General features: G+C 42.3%; 1 long non-coding RNA gene across 1 annotated transcript in view; it reads left to right on the top strand.

The window, feature by feature from the left end:
* Positions 1-11595: 11595 nt before the first annotated feature.
* LOC134757005 (uncharacterized) overlaps positions 11596-25621 on the top strand; it is a 52490-nt gene continuing 38464 nt past the window's right edge. The window contains exon 1 of the long non-coding RNA XR_010130579.1: positions 11596-11702. This is a non-coding gene — a long non-coding RNA (uncharacterized lncRNA). The remainder of the gene's footprint in view (positions 11703-25621) is intronic.

Raw genomic sequence — 25621 nt, 5'->3', positions numbered from 1 at the left:
CCCAGATAATTTTTGGATTTTTTAGTAGACAGGGTTTGGCCATATTGCCCAGGCTGGTCTCGAACTCCTGAGCTCAGGCCATCCACCTGCCTTGGCCTCCCAAAGCACTGGGATTACAGGTGTGAGCCACCACACCCAGCCTCCATTGTTAATTTAATATTCATAAATGTGTATATAACCTTCCCAATGAGATATTAACCTAGCAGGGGAGCAAATAACTATGGCTACTCCCCGACAATCTTTACGTCTGGGATCTTTACCTAGTTTTCTGTTCCATTCCTACCAGGTCTTCCCAGGCCTTCCAACTAGGGCCATCCAGATCTCACAAAGATCACTCCTTAGCATAGTCAAGGTTCAGGGAATATTTTGAAACAAACCATTACTTCCTAATCTGTTCTTCCCTAATCTCCAAACCAGATAAAGAGATTACAAGAAAGAAAAACTGCCAGGCACAATAGCACACATCTGTAGTCCCAGCTAGTTAGCAGGCTGAGGTGGGAGGATCACTTGAGCCCAGGAATTCGAGGCCAGCCTGGGCAACATGGCGAGATCCTATCTCTTATTTAAAAAAAAAAAAAAAAAGACAAACAGAAAAACTACACAGCGGTATCTCTCGTGAACATAGATGCAAAAGTATTCTAACACAAAATATTAACAAATTGAATCCAACACTGTATAAAAAGAATTGTATACTGTGACCAAGTGGGATTTATACCAGATATGTAAGGCTGGCTCAACATTCAAAAATCAATCAATGTGGCCAGGCACAATGGCTCATGCCTGTAATCTCAGCACTTTGGGAGGCCAAGGCAGGCAGATCACCTGAGGTCAGGAGTTCGAGACCAGCCTGACAAACATGGTGAAACCCTGTCTCTACCAAAAATACAAAAATTAGCTAGACGTGGTGCCAGGTGCCTATAATCCCAGCTACTCGAGGCTGAGGCAGGAGAATCACTTGAACCCAGGAGGCGGAGTTGCAGTGAGCCAAGATTGCACCACTGCACTCCAGCCTGGGTAACAGAGAGAGTCTCAAAAAAAAAAAAAAAAAAAAATCAATGTCATCCACCATGTCAACAGGCTAAAAAAAAAAAAAAATCATATGATCATATCAATTGATACAGAAAAAACATTTGACAAAATCCAACACTTATTCATGATAAAAACTCTCATCAAACTAGGAATAGAGAGAACTTCTTCGACTTGATAAACAGCATCTACAAAAAGCCTACAGCTAAAATCCTACTTCATGGTGAGAAATTGTATGCTTTTCCTGTCTGATCAGAAAAAAGGCAAGGACGTCCCTTCTCATCTCTCCTATTCAACAATGTACGGGAAGTCCTATTAGTGCGATAGGACAAGACAAGGAAATAAAATGTCCACAGATATGGAAGGAAGATGTAAAACAAGCTTTGACTAAGAAACAAGTGGAAGCATCTCCAGTTTCTTTTTTCTTTCTTTTTTTTTTTTTTTTTTGGAGACAGAGTCTCGCTCTGTTACCCAGGCTGGAGTGCAGTGGTGCAATCTTGGCTCACTGCAACCTCTGCCTCTCAGGTTCAAGCGAGTTTCCTGACTCAACCTCCTGAGTAGCTGGGACTACAGGCTCATGCCACCATGCCTGAATAATTTTTTGTGTTTTTAGTAGAGACGGGATTTCACCATGTTGGCCAGGCTGGTCTCAAACTCCTAACCTCAAGTGATCCACCTGCCTTGGCCTCCCAAAGTGCTGGGATTACAGGCGTAAGTCACCACACCTGGTCTCAAGTTTCTTTTCGAATTTATAGACTTTCTTTATTGCGTATTTGTTTTCTATTTCAAAGGTTTCTGCTGTTATCTTTGTATTATTGACTTCCTTCGGGTTTAATTTGCTGTTCTCTTCCTAGCTTCTTAAGATAGAAGCTTAAATCATGTGAATTTGCAATCATTCTTTTTCTCAAATGTATACATTTGAAGCTATGAATTTCTTTTTAACTCCCCCCCTCTTTTTTTTTTTGACAAGAGTCTGGCTCTTGTTGCCCAGGCTGGAGTGTGGTAGCGTGGTCTCGGCTCACTGCAACCTCCACCTCCCGGGTTCCAGCAATCCTCCTGCCTCAGCCTCCTGAGTAACTGGGATTACAGGTGCATGCTACCACACCTGACTAATCTTTTGTATTTTAATAGAGACGGAGTTTCACCATGTTGCCCAGGCTGGTCTTGAACTCTTGAGCTCAGGCAATCTGCCCACCTCAGCCTCCCAAAGTGCTGGGATTGCAGGCTTGAGCCACCACACGCGGCCTTTTAACCCCTCTTTACTTGTATCTCAGATGTTTTGATATGTCCTATTTTTATTTAGTTTTAAATATTTTCTAATTTTATTGCTATTTCTTCTTAGACTTATGTGCTATTTAAAAATCTGTTGCTTAATTTTCAAACACTTGTTGGGAGGGGTTTCTAGTTATCCTCCTGTTATAGATTTTTAGTTGGATTCCATTGTAGTCAGAGAACACACTTTATACAATTTCAGTCCTTTGAAATTTTTGAGACTTGCTTTACGCGCTAGCGTATGGTCCATTTTGATAAGTATTCACGTGCTCTTGAAAAACAGTATTTAGTCTGCATTTGTCAAGTGCAGTGTTCTATATATGTATGTCAACTAGGTCAATTTAGTTACTTCTGTTATTCAAATCTTATATATCCTTACTGATTTTTTTGTCTGCTTGTTCTATCAGCTATTGAAACAATCTCTAATAATGATGGTGGATTTGTCTATTTCTCCTTTTAGTTCTGCCAACTTTGCTTAATATGTATTGAAACCATACTAGGTAACATTTTTTAAAAGATTTATAAATTATAAATTCTTAGGTATATTTAAATTTAGGACGGTTAATTGATCTTTTTATCATTATGAGACATCCTTCTTTAGAGATATTTCTTGCTGTAAAGTCTATGCTGTCTGATATTAATACAGCTCTACCAGCTTTTTTTTTTGGTTACTGTTGGCATGGCATGGAATTTTGTTTTTCCTATTCTTTTTTTTTTTTTTTTTGAGACAGGGTTTGTCTCTCTCTCTTGCCCAGGCTGGAGTACAGTGGCATGATCATGGGTCACTGCAGCATCGGCCTCTTGGGCTCAAGAGTGATCCTTCCACCTCAGCCTCTGGAGTAGCTAGTACTACAGGCCTGTGCCCACCATGCCCAGCTAATTTTTATTTATTTTTATTTTTTTGATACTGAGTCTTGCTCTGTTGCCCAGGCTGGAGCACAGTGGCATGATCTCTGGTCACTGCAACTTCCACCTCCCAGGTTCAAGTGATTCTCCTGCCTCAGCTTCCAGAGTAGCTGGGACTATAGGCTTATGCCACCACACCCAGCTAATTATTGTATTTTTTTCGTAGAGATGGGGTTTTGCCATGTTGGCCAGGTTGGTCTTGAACTCCTAGCCTCAAGTGATCCACCCGCCTCGTCCTCCCAAAGTACAGGAGTACTGGAATTATAGAAGTGAGCCACTGTGCCCAGTCTCCATGTGTCCATTCTTTTTCTTTAAACTTTGTGTCTTCTATTTAAATTGAGTCTCTCTCTCTCTTTTTTTTTTTTTTTTTTTTGAGACAGTCTCATCTGTCACCCAGACTGGAGTGCAGTGGCGTGATCTTGGCTCACTACAATCTCTGCCTCCTGACTCAAGCGATTCTCCTGCCTCAGCTTCCTGAGTAGCTGGAATTACAGACATGCACCACCATGCCTGGCTAATTTTTATATTTTTGGTAGAGACAGGGTTTTGCCGTGTTGGCCAGGCTGGTCTTGAACTTCTGGCCTCAAGTAAACCACCCTCCTTGGTCTCCTAAAGTGCTGGGATTTCAGGCATGAGCCACCGCGCCCAGCCTAAATTGAGTCTCTTGTAAACAGAATACGTATTTTTCTTTTTTGTCTAAAAGTAATTCTGATCTTCTAATTGGGGTACTAATCCATTAACATTTAATGTAATTATTGAAATATTTATGTTTAACTCTATTATCTTGTTAACTTGTTTCTATTTCTGTTCTTTATTTCTCCTTTCTTGCTTTTTGGGGGGAGAGAATCAAGTACTTTTATTATTCCTTTTTTTCCTCTTGTTTTAACTTATTGGTTATCAGCTTTAAGAGGGGGTCTCACTCTGTTGCCCAGCCTGGAGTGCAGTGACTATTCACAGGTCTTTCTCGGGGTTTCAACCAATAGTTTTTACCTATTCACCTTGGTGGGCTTTGTTTTTCTATCTCCTCAATACCACGCTGCTGCAAAAATCTTTGCCCAGCTCTCCAGCCTCCTAGCTGCTGCTTTTCTTTTGGTTCTCCTGCAGTCTCTGCTTGTGCTTGCTCAGCTTAGGAGTTTGCAGACATCTCAAGGGGAGATTGCATGTAGCCTTTTGGGTTTATTTCTCTGCAACTCTCTCCTCCTTGAGATTTTACCATCAAGTCGCAGCCACTTGAGCAGCTTTGAACTCTAATCTGTCTCTTCAGCCTAATGGAACTGCCACTTACTTTATTCCCTGACCTGTGAGTTGGTCCAGGGTGAGTATAGAGATCACTTTGATGTGCCTCCCTTCTCTTAGGGATCATCTGCCTTGGTTGCCCTCCAATGCCTTCAAATGTTGTGTTATGTACTTAGTCCATCTGTTACAGTTGTTTTCAATGGGAGGGTTAGCTCCATATAAGCTACTCTGTTATGGCTGGAATCAAACGTCGTCTATTTTACAATAAATAAAAAATTTAAAAGAATTCAAAAGACTGGAATAAGGAAATTACAAAAGCATAAAAACTGAATCACAGATTACAAACTTCAGTCCTAATCTAAAGCTATCCTTAAGTCTTCTGAATTCAGCATTCTGTTTAGAAAAAATGCACTCTTTTCTCATCTTCAGTTTGGTTCCTTGGCAAGAGCTTTGACCTAGACTAAGAAAGTCATGGTTTGGTCTCTGGACTTTTATATAAAAAGTATGTGATTCTGGACAAACTTATTTTTATCACTTAGTTTTATCACTAGTCAGGGAAGATGGCCCTTAAAGCCTCCTTGCCTTAAGTCCTTTAAGGAATAAGCTGGGTATAAGTAAATAAATAAATACAATGTGAAGTGCTTGCCCTGTCTTCCTTGCAGAGTTGATATGAGGTCAGCTTAGCTGTAGAGGCAAAGTTCACAAGGGTGCCTTCCCCATAGGGATGTGGGTGCTTTTACAAATTTTCCAGCTCTTGGACCATTTCTTCTCATGCTCTGTTTTTCTCTTATCCCCTAATTAGAGCTGTGAATTAGACAAAAACATGATTGCAATTTCCTCCCCCATCTGGGTCAGATTGTTCTGCCTAACCTCTAAAATAAAAGAGAACACAGGTGTTTGAATGGGATGCCGGGTCGGGAGAGCTGGCTGGCCAGGTGAGCCTGACCAGAGAAAATTCCCTGTGGACAGGCCAAATAGGACCCCAAACTATCAGAAAGGTTTTGGTCAATGTGGAATCTGAACAAAAATAGCTGTTTATGTAATTCAAAAGTAGAACAGTATTAAGTTCAAGCAGCCAGATGGATGTGTTCTCATGATTGGAATGACCTTTTGGGCTGAATTTTGGGGCCTGATGGGACATGCCTTCAGAGGCACATCCTCACTTTGTCTCTGACTCTGCTTTTTCTAGGCTTTGTGTCTGACAATCCCCTTGTAGTTGTCATATCCTCCTTTAGGTGTTTTACCAACTTCAGCTTGGTTGATATCCTGCTGGTCTCTTCATGGTCACCTTATGTCTCTGCTCAGGTGCTTTATGTGCTCAATTTCCATTGTTTTTAGAGCACATTGTTGCTTTCTGTTCCCAAATTTGCAGGGAAGACCTTATTATAATCCCCATGTCCACAGTGCTTGATGGACCAGGTGCTTTATCTCCTGATCTTCACTCTAGTCTGGAAGGTCATCAGCTTCATTTCCACAAAGATGTGGAAGCTGAGGATGATAGAGGCTAAGGATCTGCCCAAGGCTGGACAGCTTGAATGTCACAGAGTTTGTGTTCAAACCGAGGGCTTACCCCAAACTCAGAGTTCTGCCTGCTGCTGCTGTTGCTGCTGAATAAGCACCAGATTGTGAATTATTCCAAAATTTCAAGTCACCTGTAGAGGAAAGGGGAACTAAAAGAAAAAGTGATTTAGTCAAACAAAAAACTTCCCAATATAGCATACCTTTATGTCTTTTTGCCTTAATTTGTGTTTCTTTTCCTAGAATTCCGTCTGTTTATATCTATTGAACACCTACTATGTGCCAGGAACACATAGTAATACAAAAGACATGAAGGCTATAATCTAGTAAGAGTGTAATTGGTACAACCTCTGAAGACGGTAAGTTAGCAATATTTTTCATCTTCCAAACGTGTATAATCATTGACCAGAAATTCTACTTCTGGAATTACTCACATATGTCCATAAAGCGCATAGTCTAACTGTGAATATTGGAATATACATAATAAATGCAAAGTATATAATCCCAAATTGAGATAAGTATCACAAAGGAAAAAAGAGGTGTATTAATCAGGGTTAGACCAGAGAAACAGAGCCAGTATATTAAAAAAAAAAATATATATATATATATATATATATATATATATGCGTATATACATATATACACAGAGAGAAGGAGAGCAAGAGATTTGTGACAGGAGTTGGCTTATGTGATTGTGGGGGCTGACTAGGCAAGTCTGAAACTGTAGGGCAGGCCAGCAGGCTGGAAACTCTTGAGCAAGAGCTGATGTTGCAGTCTGCAGGTGGAATTTTTTCTTCTTCAAGGAAACTTGTTTATTCTCTTAAGAACTTTCAATTGATTGGATGAAGCCCACCCAGATTAGCAAAGATAATCTGCTTCAAGTCATTTTTAGTAGATGTTATAACACCTGCAAACCTTACTAGTAACTCCTAGGTTAGTGTTTGACTGAATAACTGGGTACTGTAGCCTAGCCATGTTGACACATAAAATAAACCAGCACAAACAGGTCAAAACTATGTTGCTTAAGATGCATTCAACAGCAAGAAACAGATAATCTAAATCCAACTACCTTAAACATAGGAAATGTATTGGCCTACAGCGTGGGTTGTCCAAACATAGGCTGGGGTGTCTGGCTCTGGCCGTCCACTTGGCCCTCCCACCTCTGGGGGAGGGATTTGTGCTCGGGCTGCCGGACAAGATGGTGGTGGCAGTTCCAGACCTCATCTTCTGTATAAGGAAGAGAGAAATTATCTCTTCCTGCAACTCTCTGAAGAGTAGGAAATTTTTCAGATGCCTCCAGCAAAATTCTTGTCACATCTCATTGGCCTGAACTGAGTCAAGAGTCCACTTTTGGGCTAATCTCTGTGACTAGGGAATAGCATGCACTAAATGACTTAGTACTGAGGTCCTGAGTCAGTCACCAGTGAGGGGAATAGATGACTATAATTCCCTTAGTCCGGAGCCTCCCTATCTTTTCAACAAACAATAATGCTTAAATAGCTAGCAGATTGGAATGACTCAAAGCAAGCATCCTGGGCCTCCAGGTGGCCCAGGATTCAGCTGGCTATCCCAAAGGATAAATGTCTTTGCGTATCAATGGGTGGCAGTATATATATTGGATTAGACCACCTGGGGACAGGATCCATTCCTAAACTACAAGGCTTCTACCCAATGTGGGAGGAGTGCAATGGCTATTGAGCAGACCATGGGTAGCGAGGGGTAGGAAAGGTTTAAGAATCAAGGATGTTTCCCAGGGTTCTGGTTTCAGTAACTGGGTAAATTCCAGTGGTGTCCTGGGTCTCAGTTGCACTGGCTCTCGAGAGCCAATTGTATGCATTTTGTCCCAACTCCATGTTCATTGGTGGGAACCGATACAATTGATACAAATTGGCAAATGATACAAATCAGTGCTTTTTATTGTGGTGGGGAGGTATCTTTTGTTCAACCTTGATCAGCACATCATTAGTAGAGCCATGCCAAAAAGACAGGTGCACTGGAGGAAGGACAGGCTTTGCCTTTAGCTCCCTGTTGCAATCCTGCTCCTCTTTTTTGTTGTTGTTGTTAAATTGAGGTAAAATTTACATAACATAAAATCCACTATCCTTTTCATCCTTTTTGAAGTTCACTCAAACTCATGTATTACTGCTTCTTTATTTATTCTTCATTATAATAGTATATTTCTTTTTAGGCTGGGTGTAGTGGCTCACACTTCTAATCCCAGCACTTTGGGAGGCCGAGGTGGGCAGATCACTTGAGGTCAGGGGGTTGAGACCAGCCTGGCCAACATGGTGAAACCTCATGTCTACAAAAATACAAAAATTAGCCAGGCATGGTGGTGCATGCCTATAATCCCAGCTGCTAGGGAGGCTGAGGCCAGGAAAATCACTTGAACCCAGGAGGTGGAGGTTGCAGTGAGCTGAGATCCTGCCACTGCACTCCAGCCTGAGCAACAGAGCAAGACCTCATCTCAAAATAAATAAATAAATAAAATAAATAATAATAATATTTTATTTATTTTTGAGAAAGTAATACATTTACATGGTTCAAAATGCAGAAGGTATATACAAAAAGATATACAGTAGAAGGTCTGTCTCCCCGTCTGTTCCCCAGCTGGCCAATTTCCTTTTCTAGAGATAAATGAATGGATTTTTAAAATATACCTCCAGAAAGTTATACAATAATAAATATTTAGAATATTTCTAAATGCATTTGCACACGTGTTACCCACATATACATGCACACACACACACATTGCTCTCTCCTTGCTTTTCTTCATTTAATAAAACATCTTGAAGATCATTCTATACCAGTACATGCAGAACTTCCTTAGTCTCTTCTACAGTTCTGCATAATAATCTATTTGCAAATCAACAGAGCAGTTGCAAATAAATTTCTCTGTACTTGCTTTTTTCATATATATGGGTATATCTATAGGATAAATTCCTACAAATAGAATTTCAGGTCAGGGTTATATACATTTGCAAAATAAAAGATATTGTTTAAATTGCCTTCTGGTGAGATGGTACTACTTTACATTCACTAGCAACAGGTAAGATGCTTGTTTTCTCACAGCCTTGCCTGCAAAGTACATTATCAAACTTTTTGCAGTCTGTCGATCTGATAGGCAGAGAATGATATATTAGCATAATTTAAATTTAAATTATATTTAAATATGGTAAAATTGAATTATTTAAATTCACTTATGAAAACATTTTCTTACATGTTTATGAGGCAGCTCTATTTCCTTTTTTGTAAACTATCTGCTTGTATCCTTTTCCTTTTTTTTTTTTTTTCTGTTAGGTTTTTGGTCTTTTTCTTACAGTATTAAGTTTGGAGTTCTTTTTATCTGAAGGAAATTACGTGTTTGTGATGAGAGTTGCCAACACATTTTTCTCATTTTGTCATTAGTCTTTTTTTGGCTTTGTTTCTGGAAGTTAAAAAAAAACTGTATATTGTTCAATCTATCAGACTTTTATGGTATTTTGGCTTTATGTAATACTTAGAAAGGTCCTCCTTACTCCAAAAACTTTTTTTTTTTGAGACGGAGTCTCGCTCAGCCGCCCAGGCTGGAGTGCTGTGGCGCAATCTCAGCTCATTGCAACCACCATCTCCCGGGTTCAAGCAATTCTCCTGTCTCAGCCTCCTGAGTAGCTGGGATTACAGACACCTGCCATCATGCCCGGCTGTATTTTAGTAGAGACGGGGTTTCATCATGTTGGCCAGGCTGGTCTTGAACTCCTGACCTCATGATCCACCCACCTTGGCCTCCCAAAGTGCTAGGATTACAGGGGTTAGCCACCACGTCCAGCCTCCAAAAAGTATTTTTAAAAAACCATTTTTTCTCTATTACTTTTATTCTTTTATTTTTACACTTAAAACTCTGCATCATCTGGGTTTTGTCCTGTTTTTTTTCCCATGAGACTATGGTTGCCTCAATATTATATGTTGTAATATTCATATTTTCCTCCACTGTTCTGAAATTCCATTTTTTAGACTTGAACTTATAGAAGAGAAAGCTGTTAAGTATTGGTAACTGGGCTTTATACAAATGAGAAATTTCCCTGTCTTTGGCGAGTGGCAGCAGAAGCATATAGCTACCTGCTTAAAACGATAGATGTCTATGTGTGCTTTAATCTCTTATTAAGCATTCTATGTGTAGGGAGAGTGGGACAGGGAGCACAAGTTGTTATGACACTTGAGAAACTGAGTTACACAATTCATTGATTTTTTTTTTTGATGGGGAGATTATACAAATCAGAGAAGGAATCAAATATAGAAAAAGCTCTTTTTTGTGCCTCTGCTTTCAGCAGCATGGTTAGTTCCTCCTGTTATCAAGAAGTTCCTTGTTTATTTCTTGATGGGGTAGCATAAGTTTTGCTATTAACTATCACCACACAGAACAAAAATGAGCACAGTGAAAAATACATTAAATATTTCATATGAAAAAAGTAAAGTTCCTAGCCATAAAATAAAACATTTTGGTCATTGTTTTGGAGGATGAAGAATATCATCTTGACCAAAGCTAATCTTGGCATCAGCATCTGTAGCTAGTGGAAACATCAACGGTCATTGTTTATGAGGGGAGAGAGGAAAGGAAAAAGGAGGAACTGCAGATAGCTGACAGAGTGACCGGAGGTTGTGGCTCTGTCACAAGCTGGTCTCCGGAAATGGTCTAGGCCCGGGAAATGAGGGCTTCTTTGGTTGGAGGAAGTAAGTGGCCAGGGCAGTGTGTTCATTATGGGCTTCACCTTCTCCATGGGGTGCTGAGCAACTGAGCAGAGCTGGGAGGTCGGCGAGGCTGCCTGTTGGAGCTCATGGAGGCATCCCACCTAGAGGAGAAGAGGGCTTGGCCAGCTGAGGCTTGAAAATATCAGTAACTTTGTCTTCCAAACTACACCTAGCAACCCAGAGAATCTTGAGTGACTTACTTCCCCCTTCTTTCGTCCACACACTCTGCTTTCTTGGCTTGTAGTGGCTTCTTTACCCTTTGTGGGGTCCTTGGTGTTAATTTTCATTTGATTTCACCTGTATGTATTGAAGTGGAGAAAAGGAGGCCAACAGGCAGAAGAGGCACATTATGGTTGTCCCAACCCTACAGAATAACCCTGGGCCCCATGTGCCCTCCCCACCTGAGGAAATCTTACGGAGGGCATGAGCAGAGAGCAACCTGTGGGGTCTTTGCCGCTGCCCCAGGGTGGACTGTTAACCACGGCTCACTGGTCAGGGCTGATTTTAACTTGTTCTTTGCCAGTTTGAGAAGGAGGGGATCTTGTCCTTGGCCTTGTTTTTTCAAACCCCCAACTCACCCTTATTATCCTCTGACACTCTTTAGGTAGCCCTGTGGCTCTCAGCACCTGATCAATGATCCCTTCACTCTTAACATCATGAAACAGAGGGAAGACCCTTTTTCCCCTGTCATGGCTGCTAAGCACATTGAGTAAAAAAGGCCAGCTCACTGACACGACTCTATTCTCAAGTAAAATATTAAACCTATTGAAAACCAAAATGAGTGATTGAAGCATAAGATTCAAATCATCCAGGTTTTGAGCCAGTGTGAGGGCGTGCCCAGGAAAAAAACATGAGTCACAGAAGCATCTGTGGCTGTTTTTTCCAAAGAGATTCTCAGGAGGTTTAGTATTTATTCATTTTCCTTTAAAAGGGGTGGAGGAGGGGCGGCAGTGAGACCAATGAGAATGTATTTGTGAGACTTAACTAGTGCCCCCGAAATCTACATTTTACACAAGGTAAGGCCAGCATTGAAGAAAAAGGGAATAGAGGAAGCAGAGGTCTTGGGGAGTGATAAAGGAACCATTAACCTCATCTTGTCTTTGTTCTGTGTCTGGGAAGACAAGCTAGTAGTCTATTGAAAGGGCTGGTTTCTGTTTAGACCTTCGAGAAGGAAACCTAATGACTTTTATCGGGGGAGGAGGTGTCAGACTGTGGCCATGAATTCAGCTTCCAAGGTTTCTTTGGGGCTCCTTTGGCCAAGAGAGGGTCCATTCAGTCAGTTGGGGGCTTAGAATTTTATTTCTCACCATGTTGTGTAAAGAAAGTACTAAATTATTAAGTACATATAAGACAAATATGATTGCATTCCTAGTATGTCTGTGTCTTGAGGGGTAGGAGAAAAAGGAGAAAGAGAATGTAATTGTAGAGAAACCAAGGAGAAAAGAACGAGACAAGATATAGGAAGGGGCCATGGATTCAGTGGAGGAAGGTGACAGTGTTTACTCCTGTATAGCCGCCCTCCCTTTTGACATGCCAAAATTTAAAAAGCCCAACTATTTACAGTTTTCCATTTTGCTTCCATCTTTAACTATAAAGGGTCAGTTCTGATTGAGGTAGCCAAATTGTCGCCACAGTGGAAATCATTTTCTAACCTGCAAAAGCAAGAACTTAACTACATCAGGTTCCCATCAGAAGCCAGAGAACTGGAGAACCCATCTATTGCCTGAAGGTCATGGTTGTAGTGAGGACTAGGGGTACAAACTATGCATGTCTATGCCACCAGGAATCTGTATTTGAAGGTCATCTCAAGGATTCTGATGCTAGTGAAAATTATTGGCAGGTCTCATAAATATTTGCATTTCAATACAGACCTCTTAAATGCCAAGTCTCCTGCAGTTCACAAAGGAATGAGTCACTAATGGTTAAACTTCAGGCGCCACTACAAGTAGAGATTTGTTTCTCGGGGTGAGGAGGAGGAAAAAATTTTCTAGTTTTTTTCGAATAATTTTTTTTTCTTTTGTAAGTTTTAACTCTGCCATAAGCCAGAGATGCTCTCCCTTAAGAGATCCTTTCTGGAAATATTTATGTCAAAACACCTTCTCCCTATTTTTCACCTCCTTTCTGACCTTGTACATATGCTAAGTGCTGCTTATTAAGTACTTGCTGCTGGGAAAAGGGAGAGGTTGTAGGGGATGGGGCCTCCCTTTCTTCAGTTATTACCAGCTTCTCTGGCTCCCATTTCTGCAGGGTGACAGGGAGGGTCCCACCCACTGTGACTAATGCCCCTGGTGAAGCACTTAATTGCTGCCCCCTGAAGCATCTAGTGGCCCATGTGCTACACCCCCACTCTGAGGATGATCCATAAACTCCTGCTGCTGCAGGGGGTGTTTTGCTGCAGGGGGAGTTTTGGCTTTGGGGATGAAGGTGGAGAATGAGTCACTTTCCATTCATTTTCTAGAACCTTCTACAGCAGAGTGCCTTTAGAGAGCTGGGTAATGTAGCCTCTCCTAGTTAATAAAGCCAATGACAATTTCATGCCTAAGAACGTCATTGGTTTGAGGGCAATGATTTGCATTTAATGAAAATAGTAATTTTCCACAGCCTCTGAAAAACACAATTTGGCTTCACTGTAGTAGAAAGTGCTTACTTTCTTTCACACCAGCCCAGTGAAGTTTTCAAAGTTCAGAAAACTTTCCTCACTACCAGTGGATTAATAACTGCAGGTGGAAATGTCTTTGTCAGTGGGGTTGAGGTAACCAGCATGTAGAAGATTCTTGCCACCTAAAGCAAGAGGAACTGGTTTTCTGTGACCGGTTTTGTAACACCAGTGGGAAAGCTCCGCAGCTGGTTTGTTCTGGATTTTCATACCTGCCTCCTTCTCAGTCCTCACCTTCTGTCAACCATCTCTCCCTTGGTTTCAATTCCAGAAATGCAATCTTCCTGACATGGCTCTTCTCTGACAACCTGGGTACCCCGCTGCCTCTGGCCGCACCTTGCTTCTAAGACAAATAAGGAACTTTAATTTGGGCTCCCGAGTGGAAATAACAGATAGTTATCAAGAACAGAGGGCTCAGGCTGGGTGTGGTGGCTCATGCCTGTAATCCCACTTTGGGAGGCCACGGCGGGTGGATCACCTGAGATCAGGAGTTGGAGACAAGCCTAACTAACATGGTGAAACCCCGTCTCTACTAAAAATACAAAATTAGCCGGGCATGGTGGCACATGCCTGTAATCCCAGCTACTTGGGAGGCTGAGGCAGGAGAAGTGAGCCAAGATCACGCCATTGCACTCCAGCCTGGGCAACAAGAACGAAACTCTGTCTCAAAAAAAAAAAAAAAAAAAAAAGTAGAAGAACAGAGGGCTCTTGCCTGGGCTTGCTCAGAAAATCCCCACTTCAGAGGAGGGTGCAGCTGTCACTCCAGCTTCCTGGTTATGCATCCCTTGTCAAATTAACAGGAAGTTTAATTCTATTAAATATTAATCCTTGTCCTGAAGGCCTTGGTTGCTTTAGTAGAGAGAATTGAGGGTAGAAGGTGAAAGAAAAGAGAAAGGGAAAGAGCATGTAGAAGGCAAACAGAGGAAGAGAGATGAAGTCAGGGAGGATCAGAAGGTAGAGGGAAGAGAATATGAGGGAGAGGATGGCAGTTCAGCAGGTTAGTGGGGGAGTTTCTGATCTCACCACCTGCTCTTTGCCGATCATCTCTCTTGCCACTGTTCCTGGCTCTGTCAGAGTTTTCATTCTTATTATCTCGGAAAAAAATACATAATTACACAGTGAAAAAAGTCAGGTTAAAAATGGCATGTACAGTATGATTCCCTTTTATATTTATTTATTTATATATATTTTTTGAGACGGAGTTTCACTCTTGTCTCCCAGGCTGGAGTGCAATGGCACGATCTCGGCTCACTGTAACCTCCTCCTCCTGGGTTCAAGCAATTCTCCTGCCTCAGCCTCCGGAGTACCTGGGATTACTGGCATCGGCCACCATGCCCTGCTAATTTTTGTATTTTTAGTAGAGACGGGGTTTCACCATGTCGGCCAGGCTGGTCTCAAACTCCTGATCTCAGGTGATCTGCCCACCTCGGCCTCCCAAAGTGCTGGTATTACACACGTGAGTCACTGCCCCCGGCCGATTCCCTTTTAAATACATGTTTGCATAAATATATTGAAAGCTATGAGTAAACATTTTCATTATTTTGGAATGGTAGAATTATGAATTCATTTTTATTTTCTTCTTTTTTGCTTATCTATATTTTCTATAATGAATATCTATGCATATAATAGTAAAGTTCAAGTTATATTAAAATTGAGGGGAGGCCAGGCATGTTGGCTTATACTTGTGATCCCAGCACCTTGGGAGGCCGAGGCAGGAGGATCATTTGAGAGCAGCCTGTGCAACTTAGAGAGATCTCCATCTCAAAAAATAATAATAATAATAAATTAATAAAATAGAAAGGAAAGGACAGAGTCAGAAGAAGAAAAATATGGAGTTGGGAGGAGAGCACAATGTTTTTTGAGGCACATGATGATCCAGATAATCTGTTGAACTATACATTTCCCAGAGTTAATTGACTGATCTTTGCATTCAGTAGCCATTTGACTACTATGTTCAGTGTTTTAGGGATTCTAATTTTTTTTTTTTTTTTGAGATGGAGTCTGGCTCTGTCACCCAGGCTGGAGTACAGTGGCGCGATCTTGGCTCACTGCAACCTCCGCCTCCCGGGTTCAAGCAATTCCCTTGCCTCAGCCTCCCGAGTAGCTGGGATTACAGGCACCCGCCACCACACTGGGCTAATTTTTGTATTTTAGTAAAGACGGAGTTTCACCATGTTGGTCAGGATGGTCTCGAACTCCTGACCTCATGATCCGCCCGCCTCCGCCTCCCAAAGTGCTGGGATTACAGGCGTGAGCCACTGCGCCTGGCCTTTAGGGGTTCTAATTCTTGTATCTTTAGAATTGTATTTTTAAACCAAAGGTGCACATGGGAATCAGCAGGGAAACTTTTTCAAAATGTCCTTGCTAGTGTTTTAGAATTTTGCTCCTGGTTCAGCTAAAACCAGGTTCTTGTCACACGACCAAGAAAATTAGGCACGTGGACACATTGAAGGGTGAATAGAGCAGGATTTTATTGGATGAAAAGGGAAAAATGAAAAAAAACCTCAGCAAAGCGAAAACAGGCTCCCCACTTCACAGATTGAATCCCAAGGCTCCTCCCCCTGCCTGTGACTCCACCCTGCTCCCCCAGGGCTCATGTGGGCATGCTCAGACAAGGCCCTGGGCAAGTTCCTTCGTCTGTACGAAAACATCTGATGTAAACACCTGTGGGGAGGGTTAGAGATTTTCTGGGGACCCCTTTTTATCTGCCTTGGCGTTTGGCTGTCTCATTAGGGCCTTATCCTCAGAAGTTCTGATTCAGAATGCCTCAGTAGGGTCTGAGTAGGAGTCTTTCAAAAACCTTGTCTAAGTGTTTGGATATTCATCATGGTGGAAAATTCCATGGTTTAAGATGATCCACTGAGGTACTCAAGGAAAATATTAGAACTTCTAATTTTATTTTCTATTGCATCCTTTAAAAAATCTCTACTTATTTGGATGTTAGTATTGTACTGATATTGATATGACATGTATAACCTGCAAATGAATACATTTACATATTTGAGGGTATGCTGAAATGTTTTTCTTATAAGGATGTACAATCAAAAAATTAGGAAACAACTAATGGCTTCAGAAGATTCATTATAAGTGGGATAACTCGTGTGCAACTGAATTGAAAACTCTTCTCTGGGCTGAGGTAACAATAACCTAAGAAATTTCACACAACGGGTGATGACTCATTGTGACCTACTTCATTTCCTGCTTATAGGTGTAATATTTTTTATTGGTCTTGTGTCACCATTTGTGGGTACATTAGCTTCTCCATGTCAGCCACAGCTGTCTCCTTTGTAAATATACATGCACATACATGCACATACATGCAGATATGACAGAGCTCAGCACTTGGGAACCACTCAAAGCCTTAAAGGCTGATCATTATTTTGCAGTTTTTACATGCTATACTGTCATAGCTGCTTTGAAAAAAATGAACTAGATTATCTTAAAAAGCAAAACAATTCTTGCCAGGCACTGTGGCTCACGCCTGTAATCCCAGCACCTTGGGAGGCTGAGGTGGGCGGATCACAAGGTCAAGAGTTTGAGACCAGCCTGACCAACATAATGAAACCCCGTCTCTACTAAAAATACAAAAATTAGCTGGGTGTGGTGGCACACACCTGTAATCCCAGCTACTCAGGAGGCTGAAGCAGGAGAATCGAAGCAGGAGAATCGCTTGAACCCGGCAGGGGGAAGTTGCAGTGAGCTGAGATTGTGCCATTGCACTCCAGCCTGGGTAACAGAGAGAGACTCCATCTCAAAAAAAAAAAAAAAAAAAAAAGTAAAACAATTTGCAATAATTAATAGTTTGTAACTAAAACATTGATTAAACAATAAAACAACAGAAAAAATTAAAGAGTGATAAGTAAATCTCCCAACTTCCAGGTGCAGATGGAGAACAAAACACACACACACAGACACACACATCTGGCCTTCAGGGTTGCTATTGAGAAGTCTGATGCCATTCTGATTTGTCATCCTTTAGGTAGGACTTGTTTGCTCCTCCTCTTTGGAAGCCTGTAGCGTCTGTTCTTTGTCCTCACTGTTTTGAGCTATCACACTGGTGTGCCTTAGTGTGGGTCTATTCTCTTTGTGCTGGCATTTGGCATTTTTTATCTTTCTGATAAAAAGGGAAGAAATGATAGCAACAACATTTTTTTTCAACTCCCCATAGCAACAATATTTTGAAAGCTAGAAAGTAAGAAGTGTGGCCAACAATACAACAGACCTGGGAAAACTGAATCCTAAGTTAGCAGTGAGGAAATTTGAGAAACCAACCAGAATCCCACAAAGGCTCAGGAATTGGCAGCGCCAGGTTCCTGGAAGTGATGTGGGGCCTCCTAAAACTAGGAGTGGTTCAAAGTCTGTTTAGGAAGCAGTTTGACTCTCAGGTCCCTCCCCTCTCTGCACAACCAGGCCGGTAGCCTGTCCGCACCGCAGAGTCTATAACAGAAGGTCCACAGATAGGAGGACACTGGGCAGAGATGAGGGCTGGGTGCTGTGCTGGAAACCGAGAAATTAAGTGGACAGACACTGAGACCCACTGCTCTTTCCCCAGTGAGCTCACATGATGCTGGTGGCCAGAATTATATCCTTTGAGCATGAGCCCGGAAGAGTCTTCTAAGGGGAATTTGATCTCCCCAAGAGTGAAAATTTAAAGGCAGTGCTGTGTGGGTCCTTTAGCCAGATAACCCAGCCAGAACGTGTCGTGGAGCCTCCGGCCAACAAGGCCCTATTGGTTCAAAATATCTACTCAGCTTTTTAGCTCCATTCTTAAATATTAACAGATAATCAAGGTTTAACAGGCACTGAGGAAAACCTCTCACATGAAAAACAGAGACCAAGATGAATAGGAAAAAGCAACTTCAAGGAAAGAGAGACTGTACAGGTTGAAGAAAATGTCAAATATCCTCTGATTAATATCCTCAGAGGTAAGATATATAACCATCAAAAAGGAATATAACATTAGTAAAAGGAGCATTCAGGGAACACATAAGACCTCTTGGAAATTAGAAATATGATAACAAAATTAAAAATTCAATAAGAGTTAGAAAATAAAGAAAAGCAAATCTCTCTGAAATTAGAGCAAAAGAGAAAACAAAAGGACAAACGAAAGGAAATACAAGAAAATCAGGAAAATATAGCTGGGCTTGGTGGCAGGCACCTGTAATCCCAGCTACTTGGGAGGCTGAGGCATGAGAGTTGCTTGAACCTGGGAGGCAGACGTTGCAGTGAGCCGAGATTGCACCACTGCACTCCAGCCTGGGCGACAGAACGAGACTCTGTCTCAAAAAAAAAAAAAAAAGAAAGGAAAATCAGGAAAACAGAACAGAAGGTTTAATATTGCAAATAGGATTTCCAAAAAGAGTGAACAGAGAAACCAGAGGAGTGAAAGTCATTAAAGAAATAATTTCCCACAACTAACAAGCATGCATTTTTGGAATGAAAGGGCCATCAAAGGCCAGCACAAAGAGAATAGACTGACACTAAGGCACACCAGTGTGATATTTCAAAACAGTGAGGACAAAGAACAGGTGCTACAGGCTTCCAAAGAGGAGAAGCAAACAAGTATTACCTAAAGGATGACAAATCAGAATGGCATCAGACTTCTCAATAGCAACCCTGAAGGCCAGATTGGAATGGCTTTCAAAATTCTCAAGAAAAATTGTTTCCACTCTAGAATTCTATACTTGGCCCAAAGAATCCATCAAGTGTCAGAGTAGAGTAAAAATAAACATTTTCTGACATCCAACTTCTCGAGAATTTATATTCCATGTCCCTGCCTTAGGATGTCCCCAAACATATGTCAAAATAATAAACTAAGAAAAAGGACTCCGAAGTTTAAACAGGAACGAGGCAAGAGAATCTCTGGGATGCTGGTGAAGGGAGATTCCAAGATGAGAGCTATGTCTCAGGTGCGGGTTAGAGCATATTCTATAAGGCTATGGGAGAGTTTTTTTTTAGGACACTGGTGAAATTATTAGACTATCTGAAAATTCTGAATGCCTTGACAGCAAACATAGACCAATAGCAAATATAAATACTGTACACAGAAAATGAAGCAAACAAAAACCAAAACAGTTATTAGCTCCAGGAGCAACGCTGTCTCAAAGAAAAAAAAAGGTGTTCAGAAAAGAGAAAGTGGTCATAGTTTACTATATGGCTTAGCTGTGACTATTGCTCTAACATACACATTGAACATTCACGTTACCAGCATTACAACATAATTCTGTTGGAAGGATGGGAGATGGGGAAGGATAAGTGTATCCCACTGGGACAGCAGGAGGAAAGACACCAAATCCTAATCTTCTACCCATTATCTATAGATAATGGCTATAGTTGAAAAATCAAGGAATAGTATTTCAAGCATGTTAATGTAGACACCTGAAAGTAAATACCAAAATAATTATCTAAAAGGTTAAAGTGTAGAAAATGGGGAGGAGAGATTAAAGGACTGCTATTTTTTTAATAACAAGACTTGTTTGACATTTTGGATTAAGGGCATGTATAACTCTGGGAGGAAAAGAGGAAAACAAAAATAGGATCTATTAAAATTGTATTTAGGAAAAAAAACAAGTAAATCTCTTTTCCTCTCTGGATTTCAACTCTCCTGGCCCAGATCACTAGAGACCCTCACTGTTCTTGGTGTGTCCTTCCAAAAATATCCTATGGGGGTCCACTTAGGATTGCTTCATAAACTGCAGGGCTGAATGGATCTTGTGAGCCACCATGGACTTTTGAAGTTGAGACATCTGGGCCACTAGCCTCATGTTTTCAGGCTCCCCATACATTAACAAAGGAAACGATGCAAAAATGAAGTTATTAAACTGGCATGCTTTGCATGTTTTACATTAACAAACACCTTATCAGATATTGAGAGATGTCAGGAGTCTAAATTTCAGGACATATGTGAATGGAGGCCCAGGCCAAGTGGCCCTCCTGCGTCCCCTCACACCCCCTACTCTGCAGCACTGACCTTGTCTCTGGACACTTTTCTAATTTTGCAAGGTCTTCCCCAGCCCTGCCAGTTATTGTGCTGTGTCCTTCCCTGTTACAGACGGTATATTATCCTGCATTTGCCTTCTCTGAACTGCATTCAACTCCCAGCAACTCATCTGGCACCTCCTCAGCCTGCTGTCACCTGCCCTGAGAATCAATAAACCCTCTGTCCTAACAACCCTCATTAGTGAATTAAAATGCCCTCCTCCTCCTGTTTTCCATTTGGTGCCACATTCACATTGAATTCACATGCTGGCCATTCCATGCTGCAGGTCACAGAATGAGAATCTTCATCACCTGTGTTCTGTCCTCCCAGATTAATGATAACCCACCGGTACTCATTCTCTAGGAATGCAGCCACGTCGTAATTATGTTGGTTAGAATTTAAATTGTAGACCAGTGGTTTGCAAACCTGGCTGCATATTAGAGATGCCTAGGGAGATTTTTAAAATATGGATCCTGGATCTTACCACAATCCTATCATACTGTGCTAAAAACTTGGCCTGATAAATGAGCCTGGTCACCTTAGATACACAATTTTCTTTGTCTATTAAAGAGAAGAAAAGTAAAATTTTGGGGTGACTTGCAGGGCCTTGCAACAAAAAGGAGAATCTGCCAGACTTTTAAGTTCTACTTTCCTTTCCTTGCATTCTAACAAAAAACAAAATTTGAGAACTTGGTCATGGGTTTTAGTTTCCTGTTTCTGCTGTAAAAAAAAAAAATTACTAGAAATTTAGTGGTTTAAAGCAATGCAAATTTATTATCTTGCAGTTCTGGAGGTCAGAAACCTGATGTGGGTCTCACTAGGCTAAATCAAGGTGTCAGCAGCAATGTGTGTCTCTTTGATAGCTTTAGAGTAGAGCAATCTGTCTCTTGCCTTTTTCAACCTTTTTTTTTTTTTTTTCCTTTGAGACAGAGTCTTGCTCTGTCACCCAGGCTGGAGTACACTGGCACGATCTCGGCTCACTGCAACCTCTGCCTCCCAGGTTCAAGCAATTCTTCCTGACTCAGCCTCCTGGGTACCTGGGATTACAGGTGCCCACTACCATGCCTGGCTAATTTTTTATATATTTTTTAGTAGAGACGGGGTTTCACCATGTTGGCCAGGGTGGTCTTGAACTCCTGACCTCAGGTGATCCACCTGCCTCGGCCTCCCAAAGTGCTGGGATTACAGACATGAACCACTGGGCCAGGCCACCTTTCCCAACTTTTTTTTTTTATTTTTGAGATGGAGTCTTGCTCTGTAGTCCAGGCTGGAGTGCAGTGGCACGGTCTCGGCTCACTGCAACCTCCGCCTCCCAGGTTCAAGAGATTCTCCTGCCTCAGCCTCCCGAGTAGCTGGGATTACAGGCACCTGCCACCACACCTGGCTAATATTTTATATTTTTTAATAGAGACGGGGTTACAACATAACTCTGTTGGAAGGCTAGTCTCGAACTCCTAACCTCGTGATCCACCCGCCTTGGCCTCCCAAAGCACTGGGATTACAGGCATGAGCCACCGAGCCCAGCCAACCTTTTCTAACTTCTAAAGGCTGTCCACATCCCTTGGCTTGTGGCCCCATTTCCTGGCAATGTGGAGCTGAGTCCTTCTCATGCTGTTATCTCTCTTGATCTCTCTGTTGCCTCCCTGTTCAGCTTCTAAGGACCCTTGTGATTACTTCGGGTCCCCTCAGAGAAACCAGGATAACCTTCCCATCCGTCAGTCAGTTAAAACAGTAGATTAGCAAACATCTGTTTTTACTGTGTGACCTAACATATTCACAGTGTCAAGGAGTAGGACGTGGACGTCACTGGTGGGGGGAGGGGATGGGTATTATTCTGTTTATCACAAAACCATATTCAGTTTTCTTCTAATAATTTTTAGGTATGATGCAAGTGGATATAAAATCATGTTGCTAGAATTCTCCATGAAGGTCACAGGCCCCTGGGGAGAATGACACACCCTGCCTTGTACCTGAAGGCCTGGTTCTGAAGCCAAGGGAGCTGCTGTAACCAGGGTCTGGTCTCACGTCAGTCTGGAGAGTGGCTGCCACTTCTTGGCTTTAGAGAACCCCCACCTTATGTGGCCAGTGGCCCCCATCATCATGGGATCATTGTGCTCAGTGTAAGCTGGAACTCTTTTTCCATAGGTACTGGGGAAGGGAGGTCCTGGGATGGTGGCAGTGAGATCATCTCTGGGTTAACCTCATTTTGCTGTCAATGTCTATGGCTGCACAAAGGCTTCTAAGCCATAGGCTCCTGTTGGGGAGCCCCTGGTACCCTCCTGTGTTTCCCAGTGAATCAGAAGCTGAAGTGGTGGGCCCAGGAATCAGTATTTTATAAAACTCCCAGTTTAATTCTGTGTACAGTCAGATGTAAGAACCACTGGTTTAGACCACATTTTTAATTTTACTTTATTATTTTTTTTTATTTGAGACAGAGTCTTGCTCTGTCATCTAGGCTGGAGTGCAGTGGGCACAATCTCGGCTCATGGCAACCTCCACCTCCTGAGTTCAAGCGATTCTCCTGCCTCAGCCTCTCGAGTAGCTGTGATTACAGGCACGCACCACCATGCCCGGCTAATTTTTTGTATTTTTAGTAGAGACGGGGTTTCACCATGCTGGCCAGGCTGGTCTTGAATTCCTGACCTCATGATCCACCCACCTCAGCCTCCCAAAGTGCTGGGATTATAGGCATGAGCCACCACGCCTGGCCTAGACCACATTTTTTAATTTAATGAATATATTGTAAGGAATACAATTTAAACCTTGCTAAAATCAAGATGTACTAGTAGCATCTATTATTTTTAATTATTTTTTTTCAGAGACGGGATCTTGCTCTGACACCCAGACTGGAGTACAGTGCTGTGATCATAGCTCATTGCAGCCTCAAACTCCTGTGCTCAAGCAGTCTTCCCACCTCAGCTTCCTGAGGGGCTAGGACTACAGGCATGTACCACCATGCCCAGCTGTATTACTTTTTTTTTTTTTTGACATATCAGAGATATATGTCTCAGTCTCTGATAGAAGAAAATCAGATTAAAAGAACGCTCCATTTAAGAAAATCCAATTGAGTTGAAACCAGATTTACAAAAATAATAACTTCCTTTAAGCAGCAAATTCCTCTGGGTCACTCAAAGTATCAATTTACAAAAATTCGATTTATATATTGCTTTTCAGGAACATTTCTATTGCATTATATACAGTGCACCTGAATCTTAAAGGGTTTGGAATTTCGGTTTGCAGAATTTTTCTGGTCCGCAGAGTCTGTTGACCAAGTCTTCTTCCCCTTAGAGTCCCAGCTGCCAGCCTGGCACAGGTGTGCTCTTCATTTACTACAGCCTTGTTTCTATCACTAGGCCCACCAGGCCCCACCTTTAAGCTAAAAACCCCAAGCTCACCTCTGGGATGGGTCTTAAAGTCAGGGGAGTTTCAGCATTTCCTAGCTCAGCACGGAGAACAGGCATCAATTAGTGCTGAGCTTGGTGCTCACTTCTGATAATTGGGTTCTTCGCTTTTTTCCCCAAGTCCTGACTTACGGCTTGAGCCTCTGCTTGCGGTCTCTGCTTTCCTTGAAGCTTTTGGACTGTTCCCTTCCATGGCAGGCTCTGAGGACGTTTAACGGGAAACCTTAACCATGTGCAGACCTTCAGCTTGTCCCTGACAAGACAGACTCAGACCCACCAATCAGCAGTGCAGGAGTGGGCCTTGCTGTCTGTAGCTGGGGATCCTGTGGTAGGCCCAGGCTCTCTCACCCCCTTAGGGGTAGGTTCTCTCAGCATCCCACCACGTTGCTGGTGTGGCGGTGTGACCGAGCTTGCTTCATATTTGCTCCATTTCCCTAGCTCTGTCGCAGCCTTGTGCTGGGCTTCAGCCTGCTTGTTTAAAGCCTTAATACCCTGCTTAATTTTTGCCTATTTCTTGTCCCTGAAAAATTAGACTCCATTCCCTATATCCCCACTGTTTATTAAGATCTTGTTTGAAACCAAAGAGACCTTCTAGATCCATCTTAATGGGAGCAGTTCTTCCACCCACGAGCAGAGCCCCTGAGATCTCAACCCTGGCACAGAATGAGCCCCACTCCAGCACCCTCTACATGCGGTGGACGGCGCTTTTCTCCATCCCCTGTGGGACCTGCCTTGAGACAGGGTAGTCTTGTATCTGGCCCAGGGATGTTTGTTATGGAGTTGAATCCCAATTCCGCCACATCATAGATATGAGACCTTGGATAGTTTCACTTGTTTGATACTTAATAGCTTTGATGGGTTTCTTCCTATCTAAATGATACGATTTACTTCTTTTTTTTGAGACAGAATCTTGCTCTGTCAGCCAGGCTGGAGTGCAGTGGTTCGATCTCAGCTCACTGCAACCTCTGCCTCCTCGGTTCAAGCGATTCTTCTGCTTCAGCCTCCTGAGTAGCTGGGACTACAGGCGCATACCACCATGCCTGGCTAAGTTTTGTATTTTTAGTAGAGATGGGGTTTCACCATATTGGCCAAGCTAGTCTCTAACTCCTGACCTCGTGATCCGCCCGCCTCGGCCTCCCAAAGTGCTGGAATTACAGGTGTGAACCACTGCACCCGACATGATTTACTTAAGGTAGCTATGGAATAATGTATGTAAAATGTTTTGTGTTTGGCATATGGTAGGGTGATATGACTATTTCTCTTTTCTTCCTTGATCCCCAAGGACTAGTGGTCTGAGTGGATAGGAGCTGCTATGTCTCATGGCCAAACAGGTCCAGAAATTCTTATTTACATCACCTATCTCATCTGTACTTTCTCAGAGGTCAAGGGAAGCCTGAGACACTTGCAATTTTTTAGGCTCTTAGTATATTAAATAAACGTTAAGTGAATGAAAAGACAAGACATAGACCAAGAGAAAATATCTGCAAAATACATATCTGATAAAGGACTTGTGTCCGAAACATACAAAGAATTTTTAAAACTCAAAAATAGGAAAAGAGGCCAGGAGCAGTGGCTCACGCCTGTAATCTCAGCACTTTGGGAAGCCGAGGCCGGTGGATCACAAGGTCAGGAGTTTGAGACCAGCCTGGCCAACATGGTGAAACCTCGTCTCTGCTAAAAATACAAAAATTAGCCAGGCGTGGTAGCAGCTGCCTGTAATCCCAGCTACTCGGGAAGCTGAGACAGGAGAATCACTTGAACACCGAAGGCGGAGGTTGCAGTGAGCCAAGATCATGCCACGGTTGCAGTGAGCCGAGATTGCGCCGTTGCACTCCAGCCTGGGGGACAAGAACAAGACATCGTCTCAAAAAAAAAAAAAAAAAAAGCCCATTAAAAAGT

The sequence above is a fragment of the Gorilla gorilla genome, chromosome 14 (genome assembly GCF_029281585.2).
Source record: "Gorilla gorilla gorilla isolate KB3781 chromosome 14, NHGRI_mGorGor1-v2.1_pri, whole genome shotgun sequence".
Taxonomy (NCBI): domain Eukaryota; kingdom Metazoa; phylum Chordata; class Mammalia; order Primates; family Hominidae; genus Gorilla; species Gorilla gorilla.
The sequence above is the reverse complement of the archived record's forward strand: the minus strand, read 5'-3'. Positions and strand labels throughout refer to the sequence as shown.